Here is a 15822-nt window from a genome sequence, read left to right as displayed (position 1 = left end):
AGGCAAGAACGCAACCTATAATACTGTTCCTATGAAAGAAAATAATCTGCTTTAAAATCTTTCTTCAGACATGCTTTCCAGGGAACAGACAGTTGTGAAAAGAAAGTCAGCCTAAATAGATGGACCATATTTCAACTAAGACTCATAATGCTTGTTTTACATTTGTATGCCACTGGAATTAGGAAGGTCTCACAGAGGTTAACTGGCAGCATTTTTTTCATTCTTAGCAGTATATAAAATAATGGTGCATTTTACAAATGATAGCATCTTAGAGTCAATAAAATGTGTTTTTCAGAATACATCTAATTTTTTTTTTTTTTTTGAGATGGAGTCTCGCTCTAATTCTTTTTTTTTTTTTTTTTTTTTTTTTGAGATGCAGTCTCGCTCTGTCGCCCAGGCTGGAGTGCAGTGGCCGGATCTCAGCTCACTGCAAGCTCCACCTCCCGGGTTTACGCCATTCTCCTGCCTCAGCCTCCCGAGTAGCTGGAACTACAGGCACCCGCCACCTCGCCCGGCTAGTTTTTTGTATTTTTTTAGTAGAGAAGGGGTTTCACCGTGTTAGCCAGGATGCTCTTGATCTCCTGACCTCGTGATCCACCCGTCTCGGCCTCCCAAAGTGCTGGGATTACAGGCTTGAGCCACCACGCCCGGCCGAATACATCTAATTCTAAGTGTGAGCACATATACTGCTGTAGTCAAAGGAAAACTTTCTGCCTTCAAGAGATGTATAATCTAATAAAGAGAACATAATTAGCTCTAAAATATAAATGCAAGTAATAAACATTAATACAAGATATGAAGTGATCAAATGAGTGAGAAGGTTGTAACAAGAATTGAAGAAAAGGTATTTAAGTGGTAAGAAATAGAAGTGGCCAAACCAAAAAAACTTCAGACACTGTGTCCTGAGCAGTTTGTCGTCGTCGTCGTCGTTGTTGTTGTTTGACAGAGTCTCACTCTGTCGCCCAGGCTAGAGTGCAGTGTCACAATCTTGGCTCACTGCAACCTCTGCCTCCTGGGTTCTAGAGATTCTCCTGCCTCAGACTCCCGAGTAGCTGGGACTACAGGCACCCACCATCACACCCAGCTAATTTTTGTATTTTTAATAGAGATGGAGTTTAACCATGTTGGCCAGGATGGTCTCAAACTCCTGACCTCGGGTGATCTGCCCACAGTGGCCTCCCAAAGTGTTGGGATTACAGGCATGAGCCACCGCGCCTGGCCATGAGCACAGTTTTAAATGAAACAGATTAACTCTGATGTAAGAACAGAAAGAAGGTAGGAAACAAAAGCTATCTCAACACAGACAGGGAAGATGAATAACATGAGGTTTTGGTCATGTCACTCTCCTCTAAGAACCAGCAACTATGTTCCAGTCAAAGTAAAGCATTGCTTCAGGGTATTAACAACTAACTAATCAAGGGGAAAAACATTTTTTAGATGTCACATCTCTCTCCTCTGAACTACTGTGGCAGTTTTAAAAATAAATCCAGACTGAGATTGGTGGCTCATGCCTGTAATCCCAACACTGGGAGACCAAGGCAGGAGGATGACTCAGTCCAGGAGTTTGAGACCAACCTGGGCAACATAATAAGACACCATCTCTACAACAACAACTTTTTTAGCCAGGTGTGGTGGCATGCGCCTGTAGTCTTAGCTACACAGGAAGCTGAGACGGGGGAATCACTTGAGCCTGGGAGGTCAAGGTTGCAGTGAGCTGTGATCATGCCACTGCACTCCAGCCTGAGCTGGACAGTGAGACCTTGTCTCTAAAGTAATTATTTAGCTAATTAATTAAACTTAATAAATCTACAAATTATTTGATACTCCTCCCTGCAAAAAAATTATTTGATACTCCTCCCTTCAAACAAAATAATACAAACATTTTTGAAGTTTTTTTTTTTTTTTGAGATGGAGTCTCATTCTGTTCCCCAGGCTGGAGTGCAGTGGCACGATCTCTGCTCACTGCAACATCCGCCTCCCAGGTTCAAGCGATTCTTCCACCTCAGCCTCCTGAGTAGCTGGGATTATAGGTATCCGCCATCATGCCCAGCTAATTTATTTTTGTAGAGACGGGGTTTCACCATGTTGGTCAGGTTGGTCTTGAATTCCTGACCTCAGGTGACCTGCCTGTCTCGGCCTCCCAAAGTGCTGGGATTACAGGCGTGAGCCTAAAGTTATTGTTAAATAAAATAAATCGGGACATAGTGGCTCATGTCTGTAATCCCAACACTTTGGGACACCAACGACGGTAGATCACTTCAGCTGAGAAGTTCAAGACCAGCCTGGGCAACAAGGCAAAACTCTGTCTCTACAAAAAATACAAAAATTAGCTGGGTGTGGTGGCGCATGCCTATGGTCCCACCTACTCGGAAGGCTGAGGCAGGAGGATCATTTGAGCCCGGGGGTTAAAGGCTGCAGTGATCAGAGATTGTTCCACTGCACTCCAGACTGGATGACAAAGCAAGACCTTCCCTCAAAATATTTAAATTTTAATTTAAAAAAAATTAATTTTACAGGTGCATGTCAAACTGTTCTATTAAACTAGAATAGTAGTATCTATCCCATGAGTATCTCATGAGAAAGAAACAGGTAGTCTTTGGGTAAGGGAGGAAAATGAAAAACAAAAACCCTCTATAGTATAAAATGTTTCTGAGGCTTTAAGAGCTCATGTGCATTATAAACTTATTTCACCTCACACTTAAAATACTTGCAGCATGTTAGTAAGCCATAAATACAGTTTGGGAAACACTGACTTGGGTAGGCAGGTAGGTAGGCAGGTAGTCAGTAGATGGTAGAGTCACAGAAAATAAAAGAAGAATAAGACAAATGTAATAAAATGATACCACCTAAAAAAAGGATCATAACTGACTATGAGTTATGACAATGAAGTCTCTTGAAGGAAAACAAGCTGTCGGAATAAGCTATCAAAATCAACAATAGCCGCCAGACGCAGTGGCTCATGCCTAGAATCCACTTGGGTGGATATACTTTCCCAGCATAGCCAGGTCCTGCCAGAGAAGATTTCCAGTGCCTCCCCAGGCAGTTCAAACCAACAGACATGCTCATCTGCTCACACTCCCCCTGAACTGTACTCACCCCACACACACTGAGTGCCTCCATCACTGTACTCCCTTGCTCCCCACCCTAGAAGCAGGACGAAGGTCAAAGAATCAGACCTTTGGCTGGGCATGGTGGCTCACAACTGTAATCCTAGCACTTTGAGTGGCCAAGGCGGGAGGATTGTTGGAGCCTAGGACTTCAAGACCAGCCTGGGCAACATGGCAAGACTTGATTTCTACAAAAATGTAATTAGCTAGGTGTAGTGGTGCACACCTCTAGTCCCAGTGCCAGCTACTCGGGAGGCCAAGGAGGAAGGATAACTTGAGCCCAGGAGTTCAAGGCTGCAGTGAGCCATGCTCATGTCACTGCACTCCAGCCTGAACAATAGAACGAGACCCTCTCTCAAAAAAGAATTAGACTTCTGGGAGCCTAGGGAACATATGTAGGTGCCAATGAATGTGTCCATGCATGCTCTGCTGAATGTGTGCATGGCTGTGTGAGCTAGAATGGGTTTTTGTAGCAGGAGCTCTGCCCTGCTGCTTCAGGACTGTCTAAAGATGCTGCACAGCCATGCTTCCTCACAAGCTCTCTTTTAGGGTTCGTCCAGGCCAACAATGTTAATACTGTCCCCCTTAGGGTGGTATATTTATTGCAACACACAGCCTGGACACTCATATACAGGGCCGTGGCACTAGGGTAAGGTGCCACAAACTCCTCCTGCTGAGGAGGCAACAAGGCATCTGGTTGCTAAAGCTGGGTGGGATCCATATCCCTGACAGTATTCCAGTATGTATGAGGCACTGCGGAACCGGGGTTTTTGTTCCTAGGTGAGGCCTGACTTGTATGGCTTAAATTTCTGTTCTACTTTTCCCCAACTTGAGATGACTTGGAAGACTTCCTGTTCCTTGCAATGAAAAACAGCCTAACCAAAGTCCTTAAAAGTCATGTGTATAACTACTTCAAAATTAAGATACAACCCATGGCTTCGACTTCCGATGCAAAAACCCAAGACAAATAGGCCATGAGGATTCCTCAAATACCAACTGGTTTATGAATTAGAGGTCACATCCTTTTATAACCTAACCATATAAGGAAAATTTTCACAGTTAAACATATTGCTCACACTTGCTGACATACTGGCAAATTTTACCAATTGAAAATACGCCGTACACAGTGGCTCGCGCCTGTAATCCCAGCCCTTTAGGAAGCCAAGGCGGGTGGATCACTTGAGGTCAGGAGTTCAAGATTAGCCTGGCCAACATGGTAAAACCCCACCTCTACTAAAAATACAAAAGTTAGCCAGGTGTGGTGGCACACATCTGTAATCCCAGTTACTCAGGAGAATGAGGCAGGAGAATTGCTTGAACCTGGGCGGCAAGGCTGCAATGAGACAAGATCGTGCCATCACACTCCAGCCTGGGCGACAGAGCGAGCTCCATCTCAAAAAATAATAATAATAATAATTTTACACTGGCACAAACAGGTCACTTTATCAAAAAAAAAAAAGCATCTTATATTAACTGTACTCTCTGACCTAGTTACCTAATGTACAGACACACAGTATATCTTATATTACTTGGTACACCAACAAGTTAGCCATACAAATCACAATTCCAACCCAAACTCGAAGCTAGTAAATATATTTAGTATTTGAGCTTGAGTTATTTGTGTTCAAATGTTCATTAAATTGGTCTATGCAATCTTTTTTTTTTTTTTTTTTTTTTTTTTTTTGAGACGGAGTCTTGCTCTGTCACCCAGGCTGGAGTGCAGTGGCCGGATCTCAGCTCACTGCATGCTCTGCCTCCCGGTTTACGCCATTCTCCTGCCTCAGCCTCCCAAGTAGCTGGGACTACAGGCGCCCGCCACCTCGCCCGGCTAGTTTTTTGTATTTTTTAGTAGAGACGGGGTTTCACCGTGTTAGCCAGGATAGTCTCGATCTCCTGACCTCTTGATCCGCCCGTCTCGGCCTCCCAAAGTGCTGGGATTACAGGCTTGAGCCACCGCGCCCGGCCAGTCTATGCAATCTTAACAATGTTCTAACATATATTTAAAATGCTCATTTCTCCTCCATTATTAAAAAAAAAAAAAACACTAACTATAACTCTGTTAGACAAGAAACCAAACATAAGCCAAAGGCTCAGCAAAATCACACTTAAATAGGACAAGGAAAGTTTCAACTCCAGAATAATTATCAGGATACCAATCACACAAATATGATTCAACAATCACTTAAATATGATTCAAGAGGAATTCCTGGTAGTAAAAAAAGAAATCCTGTGATTAACTAGAGCACAGCATTATCAGAAACTGATTATGTAAAACAACAGTTTTTCTTTCAGGATGGATGTGTATGTATGTGTGTGTGTGTGTGTGTGTGTGTGTAACAAAGTTCACAGCTAGGTTACACTAATGACTCACTTAAACATTTGAATTTTCTGCTATCTTAACCTTTAAATCAACTGCAAAAGTAGCTGCCAAAAGCAGTTTAGTAGGAAAGCATACTACTCCCAAAAGAACTTGGTATGTCCAACTTATTTTACTACTTAAATTGTTTTTTTTTTTTTTTTTTTTTGAGACGGAGTCTTGCTCTGTCGCCGGGGCTGGAGTGCAGTGGCCGGATCTCAGCTCACTGCAAGCTCCGCCTCCCGGGTTTACGCCATTTCTCCTGCCTCAGCCTCCGGAGTAGCTGGGACTTGAGGCGCCCGTCACCTCGCCCGGCTAGTTTTTTTGTATTTTTAGTAGAGACGGGGTTTCACCGTGTTAGCCAGGATGGTCTCCATCTCCTGACCTCGTGATCCGCCCGTCTCGGCCTCCCAAAGTGCTGGGATTACAGGCTTGAGCCACCGCACCCGGCCTTAAATTGTTTTTTGATCATTGAGATTTGAAACTAATTTTTAAGTAATGAATGCTTACTAAATCCATTATCATACTCAGCATATACAGGTTTTTAGAAGGGCACAGATTATATTCTTTTTTTTTTTTTTTTTTTGAGGCGGAGTCTCGCTCTGTCGCCCGGACTGGAGTGCAGTGGCCGGATCTCAGGTCACTGCAAGCTCCGCTTCCCGGGTTTACGCCATTCTCCTGCCTCAGCCTCCCGAGTAGCTGCGACTACAGGCGCCCGCCACCTCGCCCGGCTAGTTTTTTTTGTATTTTTAGTAGAGACGGGGTTTCACCGTGTTAGCCAGGATGGTCTCGATCTCCTGACCTCGTGATCCGCCCGTCTCGGCCTCCCAAAGTGCTGGGATTACAGGCTTGAGCCACCGCGCCCGGCCGTTGATTATATTATAATATGTGTGTTTTTACAGCACCTGGCACATTTCTGTTCAGTATCTGTTCAATATTACACATAATTATTCAGGACCTGACAGCGTTTACTGTCCTATTTTTTTTCTTTTCTTTTTTTTGAGACAGAGTCTCACTCTGTCACCTAGGATGGAATGCAGTGGTGCCCATCTCAGCTCCCTATAACCTCTGCCTCTGAGATCAAGCAATTATCGTGCCTCAGCCCCTCAAGTAGCTGGGATTACAGCCACGCACCAAAGTGCCAAGCTAATTTTTGTATTTTTAGTAGAGACAAGGTTTCACGGTGTTGGCCAGGCTGGTCTCCAACTGCTGACCTCAAGTGGTCCACTCACCTTGGCCTCCCAAAGTGCTGGGATTACAGGCGTGAGCCACCGCACAAGGCCTTACTGTCTTTTTTTTTTTTTTTTTTTTTTTTTTGAGACAGAGTCTCGCTCTGTTGCCCAGGCTGGAGTGCAGTGGCCCGATCTCGGCTCACTGCAAGCTCCGTCTCCCAGGTTCACGCCATTCTCCTGCCTCAGCCTCCCGAGTAGCTGGGACTACAGGCGCCCGCCACTGCGCCCAGCTAATTTTTGTATTTTTAGTAGAGACAGGGTTTCACCGTGTTAGCCAGGATGGTCTCGATCTCCTGACCTCGTGATCCGCCCGTCTCGGCCTCCCAAAGTGCTGGGATTACAGGCTTGAGCCACCGCGCCCGGCCGTTGATTATATTATAATATGTGTGTTTTTACAGCACCTGGCACATTTCTGTTCAGTATCTGTTCAATATTACACATAATTATTTCAGGACCTGACAGCGTTTACTGTCCTATTTTTTTTTCTTTTCTTTTTTTTGAGACAGAGTCTCACTCTGTCACCTAGGATGGAATGCAGTGGTGCCCATCTCAGCTCCCTATAACCTCTGCCTCTGAGATCAAGCAATTATCGTGCCTCAGCCCCTCAAGTAGCTGGGATTACAGCCACGCACCAAAGTGCCAAGCTAATTTTTGTATTTTTAGTAGAGACAAGGTTTCACGGTGTTGGCCAGGCTGGTCTCCAACTGCTGACCTCAAGTGGTCCACTCACCTTGGCCTCCCAAAGTGCTGGGATTACAGGCGTGAGCCACCGCACAAGGCCTTACTGTCTTTTTTTTTTTTTTTTTTTTTTTTTTGAGACAGAGTCTCGCTCTGTTGCCCAGGCTGGAGTGCAGTGGCCCGATCTCGGCTCACTGCAAGCTCCGTCTCCCAGGTTCACGCCATTCTCCTGCCTCAGCCTCCCGAGTAGCTGGGACTACAGGCGCCCGCCACTGCGCCCAGCTAATTTTTTGTATTTTTAGTAGAGACAGGGTTTCACTGTGGTCTCATCTCCCGACCTTGTGATCCGCCCACCTCGGCCTCCCAAAGTGCTGGGATTACAGGCGTTAGCCACCGCGCCCGGCTACTGTCTTATTTTTTAAAAGCGTTTTTGACTGACCAGTAAATCAAAGTTGAAAAGGCAACTGGTACATTTTATTTCTTGATTTGGATTACCTTTCTGTTGTGAATTGGTTCTCAGTTCTAGTTTCCTTGTGACAAAACACTGATGGAGAATACATTGAACTGAAATCCCCTGAATCCATTCCCACCGAGAAAATAATACATTTGAACTGTTCACATTTCATTGTAAAAGATACACAACTTTACTCGAAGTTTTGAAAGTAAAGTGAATCAGAAGTCACATTTCTAGAAGCAGTCAGTCTGGAACAGATGTTTATCCTACACACCCAGTCCCCTTTACCACTGCAAACCTCTCTAATAGTTCATTACATTAGAACAACTGAGATGGGTTAGGATTTGTGAAAATAAAAATCCTTTTGAGACATTTATTAAGCATTTATTAAGATTATCTCTGAAACTGTACCTTAGTTTACAAGCCTTTGGGCAGCAATTCGACCCTCTTGTATGTTAATCCGTGTACACCCTCATTTCACATTTTCTCTGGCTTCCAATTTTATTTTTTTTTTTATCTAATCCATACAATAAGTCACCCTATCAGACTTTATAGGACTACTGAAAACAACACTACTGCAATGCAAGGCTACTACATTTGCAAAATTGCCGATTTTAGTGAGATTTCCCTTCCTCAACTCCTCCTCTACCCCTCTACCTGGGTTAAATCTCGAGAAAAACCTCTGTCCAGTGGTACAATTTTACTTTCCATAGAGTAGGTTTGATTTTTTATTAATGATACTAAAAACTTTTTTAAAAGACTGCTGGTGTATATGGTTTCCAATACTGGGAACAGAAATAAACCCTCTTGTGTAATATTTCAAGAGAAATTGTCTCATAAAAGATGAGAAGGTATCAATTCAAAGGAGTCCTGGGAAGTCACAAAGTGTAAATACTTCTGGTAACAGAACAAATTAATGTCGAGGCACAACCAATAACATAACGCCTCAATGCAACTGTGCCTGTCAAAGGACATCTGTATTAGCAGCTCGGGGAAGTGGCATTTGCAGAAAGGCACAACAACTGCTTAAAAGAAAATCATTAAGCCTCAGCCGTTAATCCCCTCCCCCACCCTCTTCGTCTGGGTCTTTCCAAGCAATTAACCAGTAGAAGGTGCTATTCTGCAACCCACATGTATTCACACCAACCTCCATCCTTGGGCCACAGCTGGGTTTACCGCAGGTGGACTAGCCTATTCCCTGTCCAGTATTCAAAGGAGCCCCCTAAACAGAAAGCCAGATCTTTTCTTATAACCCTTATTTACAAAAACAACATTGACAGCTCAATTGCCAGCAAACCTGACACATCACACCACTAAAAACATGCAAATATCATCTTGCTAAATATTAACCTCAACACAATCTTTATAATATTAACCAATAAAATCTATTTCTACCTAGAAAGACTCTGCTCACATTCACTACTAACAGTCAAGTGAACAAATCACTGTCCCCAACAAAATCAGGGTCAATGAGAAATACGAAAGCAATGAGAGCTGAACATAAGGCCACAACATATAAAGAGGGATTTTATCTTTACATACACAAAAAAGAAAGAGCAGCAGAAACCAGGGCTGCAAAGGGAAGAAAGGGAGGCAGAGAGAAGAGGGGTCTCTGAACATGTTTTTGAGTGTCCTTTAGTTTCCAATGCACTCTTCTACCTCACAAGGTTGCAAAAAAGGCCAGGCATGACATGGGTGGAAGAAAGCTGAAACAGATAAGCACCCTCCCTTCCCCCATCTTCTCTCTTCTCTCCCAAAAAGAGCTGTGTTTGTCTGTGCAAACCTAGTCCCAAATATGGGAGAGAGAGAATGAACGTGTGTATGGAAGAACAATGAGCCCTCAGCTTGGTATTGTGTGTGTATGTGTGTGTGTGCGTGTATGTGTGTGTCTGTCTGCCTCTGCCTCTTTTCCCTTCGACCTCAACAACAACAGGGAGAGCTGCAAGCCAGTTTTCCACCCATCCCAGGCCATCAAAATCAAAACTGGTTGGTAATTTACAGTAGTATTAACACAACAAGCAAATCCATGGAACAAAATATCAACCCAAAGATGATTTTATTATAGTATAGATCCAGCTTCTCTCCCCTCCCCCAACAGACTGAGACTAAAGAGACCAGTGTACACTAGACAAAAAGGTCCCTCTTTAAATGGAAAGCAATTATGCAAACTGTCTCATATCTTCGGTGCATCAATTCCTGCTATATTAAAATGTCCGTTTTGTAATTCACCAAGTTCGTCCTCTTACTAGTTAGCTTTTTGTGCGTTTAAAAAATTGCTTTGAAGACGGCTATTTCAGGATTCATACAAAACTACTTTCTAAATGTACCTTAAAATAGCCACACATACTGAAACATTTAAAGCACCCAATTTCTCAAGGACACATTTTGCTGAAATCAATGTTTGAAGTCTGTAATCCAGAAAAATTGTAAGCAAACCTTGGAAAAGAGACAGAGGAAAATGACAATTCAACAATGAATCATTTTGTTTTCCTTTCAACAACTTCTCAACCAACCAGTTTCAAAGGAAGCCTGCAACACTTTTCCCCCTTTCCAACAGACACACATACACACATCATCCTATGTAAAACTACGAATCCTTCCATCACCTTAAAAATTAATGATAAATAGAAGCCACCCTCCTTCAGAGAGCAGAACTAAAACAGGATAGTAAGAATTCCATTCTGCTGCAAGTGACTTTGGGTTTCCTGATTTTCTAATCACATACAGCTGAGAACTAGAGATTGGGAGCATAAAGAGGAAATCTCCCCCCAATGAGAAAATGATACTTTAATAATAAAGTCCTCCCCCCAGCACCCCGAAATCCACAAACATTCAAGAAATTCACAGTTCCAGTCCTTGACTTCCTTCTCTTCCAGTTTCAGCCAATAATTTAGTCACATGAAATAGTTTAACCTCAAACAAGTACAACAAGAGCATGAATAAGACGCCAAGAGAGAGCAGGGGTCAGAAGGCACGCAGGAACGGTCACCTGGCCCGGACATGACCAAAGTACCCTGCCCTCGTCCGGCTCCCTTCGACTTCGGCTTCTACCCCAGCCTTTTCTTCCTGCCTCCCCCCGGGCGAATGACTGCTTTCACGGCCGACCCTCTCTGACCACCAGGACGAGGGGCCAAAAAAGAGCACACGACCCGGCGCGGGCAAGTTGGAGACTTACCTTCCCCTAAAGCGCTACACCATCAATAGAGAGGTGTTCGCGGCCCAGCTCCGGGGAAAGTGGTGGGGACGGGGCGGGAGGCCGCGCGGAGGCTGCGGGGCGCAGGGCCGAGAGGGGCGGCCCGCGGGGAAGAGACGCGGAGGGGCTGAGGGGGCTTCCCTGCCGTGACCTTTCCGGCGACTTGAACCTAGGTTCCCTCCTCCTCGGTCGGGCAGATCTTTCAGAAGCGGGAGCCCAGGATCATGTCTGGTTTTGTTTTCCGAGGGCGAGGGGGCTCCCTGAGGATGATGGTGATTTTTTTTTTTTTTAATCCTCAACTAGGAGAGAAAATGAGGCAGAGACAATGTGGGGAGCGAGAGAGGGGAAGAGGAGGGGGGAGGAGGCGGGGACCGAGGCCCAGCGGGGCGAGCGTCTCGAGGTGTTCGGGAGGCTGAGGAGGGTCCGGAGCGCGGAGGGTTGCTCGCGAGCGTCTGTGGGAGCAGCGGCACCTCCGCGATGGTGGCGGAGCCGCGGCGGAGCTGCTGCACCGACCCGCCGCCCACTCCCCGCTCGGGCCCGGCCCACCTCGCAGTATCGCACCTCCCCATTGGCGCAGCGCGGCGTGACGCGTCCGTGGGCCCGGCCAATGGGAGGCGGAGGGCGGGCGGAGAAGGCGGGATCTCTTTTCCTTTTTTTTTTTTTTAATCTTTTTAATAAAATGAGCAGAGAAGAAGGCTGGGAGAGGCCAAGACTTGACAACGCCGCGGCCTGGGGCTGCAGGGCGCGCGCTGCAGGCGGTGGCCCGAGGCGGTGGGCTGGGCTCCCGCCGGGGGCGCGTCTTTGTGAGAGTGCGAGGCCAGCCCTCCTCCTCCGCCCGCCGCACTCCAGGACCGCCCCACGCGCCCCACCGGGCGGGGCCGGGCTGGCTGAGAGGGCTGGTCCCGGTTGGGGTGGGCGGGAGTCCAGTTGCTCCTGCTGTTACTCGGGTCTTAATTGGCCTTTTCAGTCATTAGGACGCGGATCCATGTTCCTGCGGGCTACGGAGTGGGTGTAAACGATTCGCATACGGACTCTTTGGAAATTCTGATGAGCAGCTCATAATATTTTTCAAATAGTGTACATGACAAAAGATGAATTAAGAAAGAAAAAAGTGATAAGTCGCACTGCTTATTTGAAAAGAATAAAAAGTGTCAGAAGACATAAAGAAGAGACTGTACAGGTACAGAAGGGATTTTAGAAAGCAGTGTACAACTCTATAGGGTAAGTGTGAAAAAAAATCTAAAAAAAGACCAAACATCACCTCTTTTTCTTTGAAGAATAAAGTATTGTGTCCCACCTCCCGAAAGCCCGAAAATCACAGGGTCTATCATGCTGTAAAGGGAGTAGGGGCAGGCCAAATGATCATATTCTAGTTAATGTAATTTATGGGATTGAGGGGTTTGGAAATTTCAATTATGATTAGCAATTTTTGAAATGCACATCATGTTTATTGAGTTCTGTCACAGAGCTTGGCACGAATCCAGGGTGAATCATCAACCTAATGTTGGTTTGTTAATACTCTGTAAATGCTTATTGGTGTCCTTATGCCATACACTCTTCCCGAAGGAGTTAAGGTCTGTATAAAATAAAATAAGGGGTAGAAAACGTAGCACAAAATAATTCACTCATCTATTTCAAATGAAGTGATAATTTTATCCTTGGAATATCTATTCAGATTATAATTCCCACATTCAATTATTCTTTTTTTTTTTTTTTTTTTGAGGCGGAGTCTCGCTCTGTCGCCCAGGCTGGAGTGCAGTGGCCGGATCTCAGCTCACTGCAAGCTCCGCCTCCCGGTTTACGCCATTCTCCTGCCTCAGCCTCCCGAGTAGCTGGGACTACAGGCGCCCGCCACGTCGCCCGGCTAGTTTTTGTATTTTTAGTAGAGACGGGGTTTCACCGTGTTAGCCAGGATGGTCTCGATCTCCTGACCTCGTGATCCGCCCGTCTCGGCCTCCCAAAGTGCTGGGATTACAGGCTTGAGCCACCGCGCCCGGCCTCAATTATTCTTTAAAGAATAATTTGGACTAACAGATGCTATTGGACTATGACCCAAGAGATCTAAAAAAAAAAAAGAAAGAAAGCGATAGATCCTTGCTGTCACCTTTCTGAGTAACTTTCAGCAAGAAAAATCCTCTTTGCTGGAGTTATGAAATGGGGAAACTAGTTAATATCTCTTTATATATCTGATAATGTGAGAACTGAATTTTAAAACCTGATAAATTCAATAAACTACTTCCAACATTCTACATATGGATAGAGCTATTTGACTTACTGTTTGGAAATGATGAGGGATAAAGTATATCAGTTAGATGGCTTCAGTTTCCATGAAAATCTCTTATCTACAAGAGCATTCTTTCTTTTTTTTGTTTGTTTGTTTTTTTCTTTTTTTTTTTTTTTTTTTTTTTTTTTTTTTTTTTTTTGAGACGGAGTCTCGCTCTGCCACCCAGGCTGGAGTGCAGTGGCCGGATCTCAGCTCACTGCAAGCTCCACCTCCCGGGTTTACGCCATTCTCCTGCCTCAGCCTCCCGAGTAGCTGGGACTACAGGCGCCTGCCTCGTCGCCCGGCTAGTTTTTTTTTTGTATTTTTAAGTAGAGACAGGGTTTCACCGTATTAGCCAGGATGGTCTCGATCTCCTGACCTCGTGATCCGCCCGTCTCGGCCTCCCAAAGTGCTGGGATTACAGGCTTGAGCCACCGCGCCCGGCCTTCTTTTTTTTTTCTTTTGAGAGAGTCTCGCTCTGTTGCCCAGGCTGGAGTGCAGTGGCAGGATCTCAGCTCACTGCAACCTCCACCTCCTCGGTTCAAGTGATTCTCCTGCCTCAGCCTCCTGAATAGCTGAGATTACAGGCGTGTGCCACCACGCCCGACTAACTTTTGTAATTTTAGTAGAGATGGAGTTTCATTATGTTGCCCAGGCTGGTCTTGAACTTACAGGAGCATTATTTCCAATAAAGATTCAGCTCTGTGGTAGACAAATGGGCAATGCACTGCCATCCAGCAGGAAGGAGAGAAGCTCTCCACATTAGGAAATAACATTTACTGTGGTATTAGGGATTGGCTGTCATTTTCATTTATCCATAAAAATGTAAATTTAGAAGTTTAGAAATGCCACGTAATTACAAAGCATAATATATGGTATCAGACCACAAAATTAGCAAACTAAACCCATTTAACTGTAACAGTCCCATGCAAGAATTGTGGTCCAGCCATAAAGCCGGAGAGTAATGGACCTCCTTCCAAGGATCTGAGAAGCTGATAATGTAGTAAAATAATCTTCATAATAAGAACAACTATTAAACTGCTGATTGAAAGCTTACTATGTTCCCAGTACCCTAAGAAACATGTTACATTCTTTAGCCCACTTTTTCTCCCCATGAAGTGTGTTATTATCATCTCCTTTTTTTTTTTTTTTTTTTTTTTTGAGACAGAGTTTCCCTCTTGTTGCCCAGGCTAGAGTGCAATGGCCCGATCTCGGCTCACTGCAACCTCCGCCTCCGGGTTCAAGCGATTCTCCTGCCTCAGCCTCCCAAGCAGCTGGGATTACAGGAATGTGCTACCATGCCCGGCTAATTTTGTATTTTTAGTACAGACAGAGTTTCTCCGTGTTGCTCAGGCTGGACTGGAACTCCCGACCTCAGGTGATCCGCCCGCCTCAGCCTCCTAAAGTGCTGGGATTACAGGCATGAGCCACTGAGCCTGGCTTATTATCTCCATTTTAAAAGGCAAGGAACTGCCGGGTGGATCACGAGGTCAAGAGATCGAGACCATCCTGGCTAATATGGTGAAACCCCTTCTCTACTAAAAAATACAAAAAAAAAAAAAAAAAAAACTAGCCGGGCAAGGTGGCGGGCGCCTGTAGTCCCAGCTACTTGGGAGGCTGAGGCAGGAGAATGGCGTCAACCTGGGAGGCGGAGCTTGCAGCGAGCTGAGATCCAGCCACTGCACTCCAGACTAGGCGACAGAGTGAGACTCTGTCTCAAAAAAAAAAAAAAAAAAAAAAAGTCAAGGAACTGGGGCTTGTGGAAGTTAAATAACTGAAAATTAAAGACATAAAATACCGACTGGGATTTTTTTCCCATATTAAATTTTTTAAAGTTTCCTTATTCTCTTTTCAGCAATATTTTTAAAGTGGGAATTAAGTAAATAAAAGTAACTGAATAGTAATAGTTACTGAATAGTTATTGAATGTGAAAATATCAAGGACTTTTGTTAGTTATTTTATGTATCTTACTACAGGTAAGAAGTTATTTTTTTGTTTAACATACAGAGATCACATCAGAGCTGTATTAAAAGAAGATGGAGGCCGGGCGCGGCGGCTCAAGCCTGTAATCCCAGCACTTTGGGAGGCCGGGATGGGCGGATCACGAGGTCAGGAGATCAAGACCATCGTGGCTAACACGGTGAAACCCCGTCTCTACTAAAAAATACAAAACTAGCCGGGCGAGGTGGTGGGCGCCTGTAGTCTCAGCTACTCGGGAGGCTGAGGCAGGAGAGTGGCGTAAACCCGGGAGGCAGAGCTTGCAGTGAGCTGAGATCCAGCCACTGCACTCCAGCCTGGGCAACAGAGCGAGACTCTGTCTCAAAAAAAAAAAAAAAGAAGATGGAAATGGGGATTATTTAATAAATGATATTGGGACAACAAGATAGCCATATGGGAAAACAAAAAACAACAACACACCCCCTAGATTCATATTACTCCTAACACACCCCACCCCCAAAATCACAGGTGGATTTTTTTATTTTTTTAATTTAATTTTTTTTTTTTTTTGGAATCCAGGAACTCAAGACCACTCTGGGCA

The 15822-nt window shown here is 44.9% G+C and overlaps 1 protein-coding gene across 4 annotated transcripts in view; it reads right to left on the bottom strand.

Moving 5' to 3' along the window:
- Positions 1–11571, bottom strand: part of RERE (arginine-glutamic acid dipeptide repeats) — a 476263-nt gene extending 464692 nt beyond the window's left edge. For all 4 annotated transcript variants that reach the window (XM_033228494.1, XM_033228492.1, XM_033228495.1 and 1 more), the window contains exon 1: positions 11003–11571. The gene's annotated coding sequence lies outside the window, so the exon portion shown is untranslated. The remainder of the gene's footprint in view (positions 1–11002) is intronic.
- Positions 11572–15822: the final 4251 nt, after the last annotated feature.

This window comes from Trachypithecus francoisi, unplaced genomic scaffold, assembly GCF_009764315.1.
Source record: "Trachypithecus francoisi isolate TF-2019V2 unplaced genomic scaffold, Tfra_2.0 Lachesis_group12, whole genome shotgun sequence".
NCBI lineage: Eukaryota > Metazoa > Chordata > Mammalia > Primates > Cercopithecidae > Trachypithecus > Trachypithecus francoisi.
This window is presented reverse-complemented; position numbering and strand designations above follow the sequence as displayed.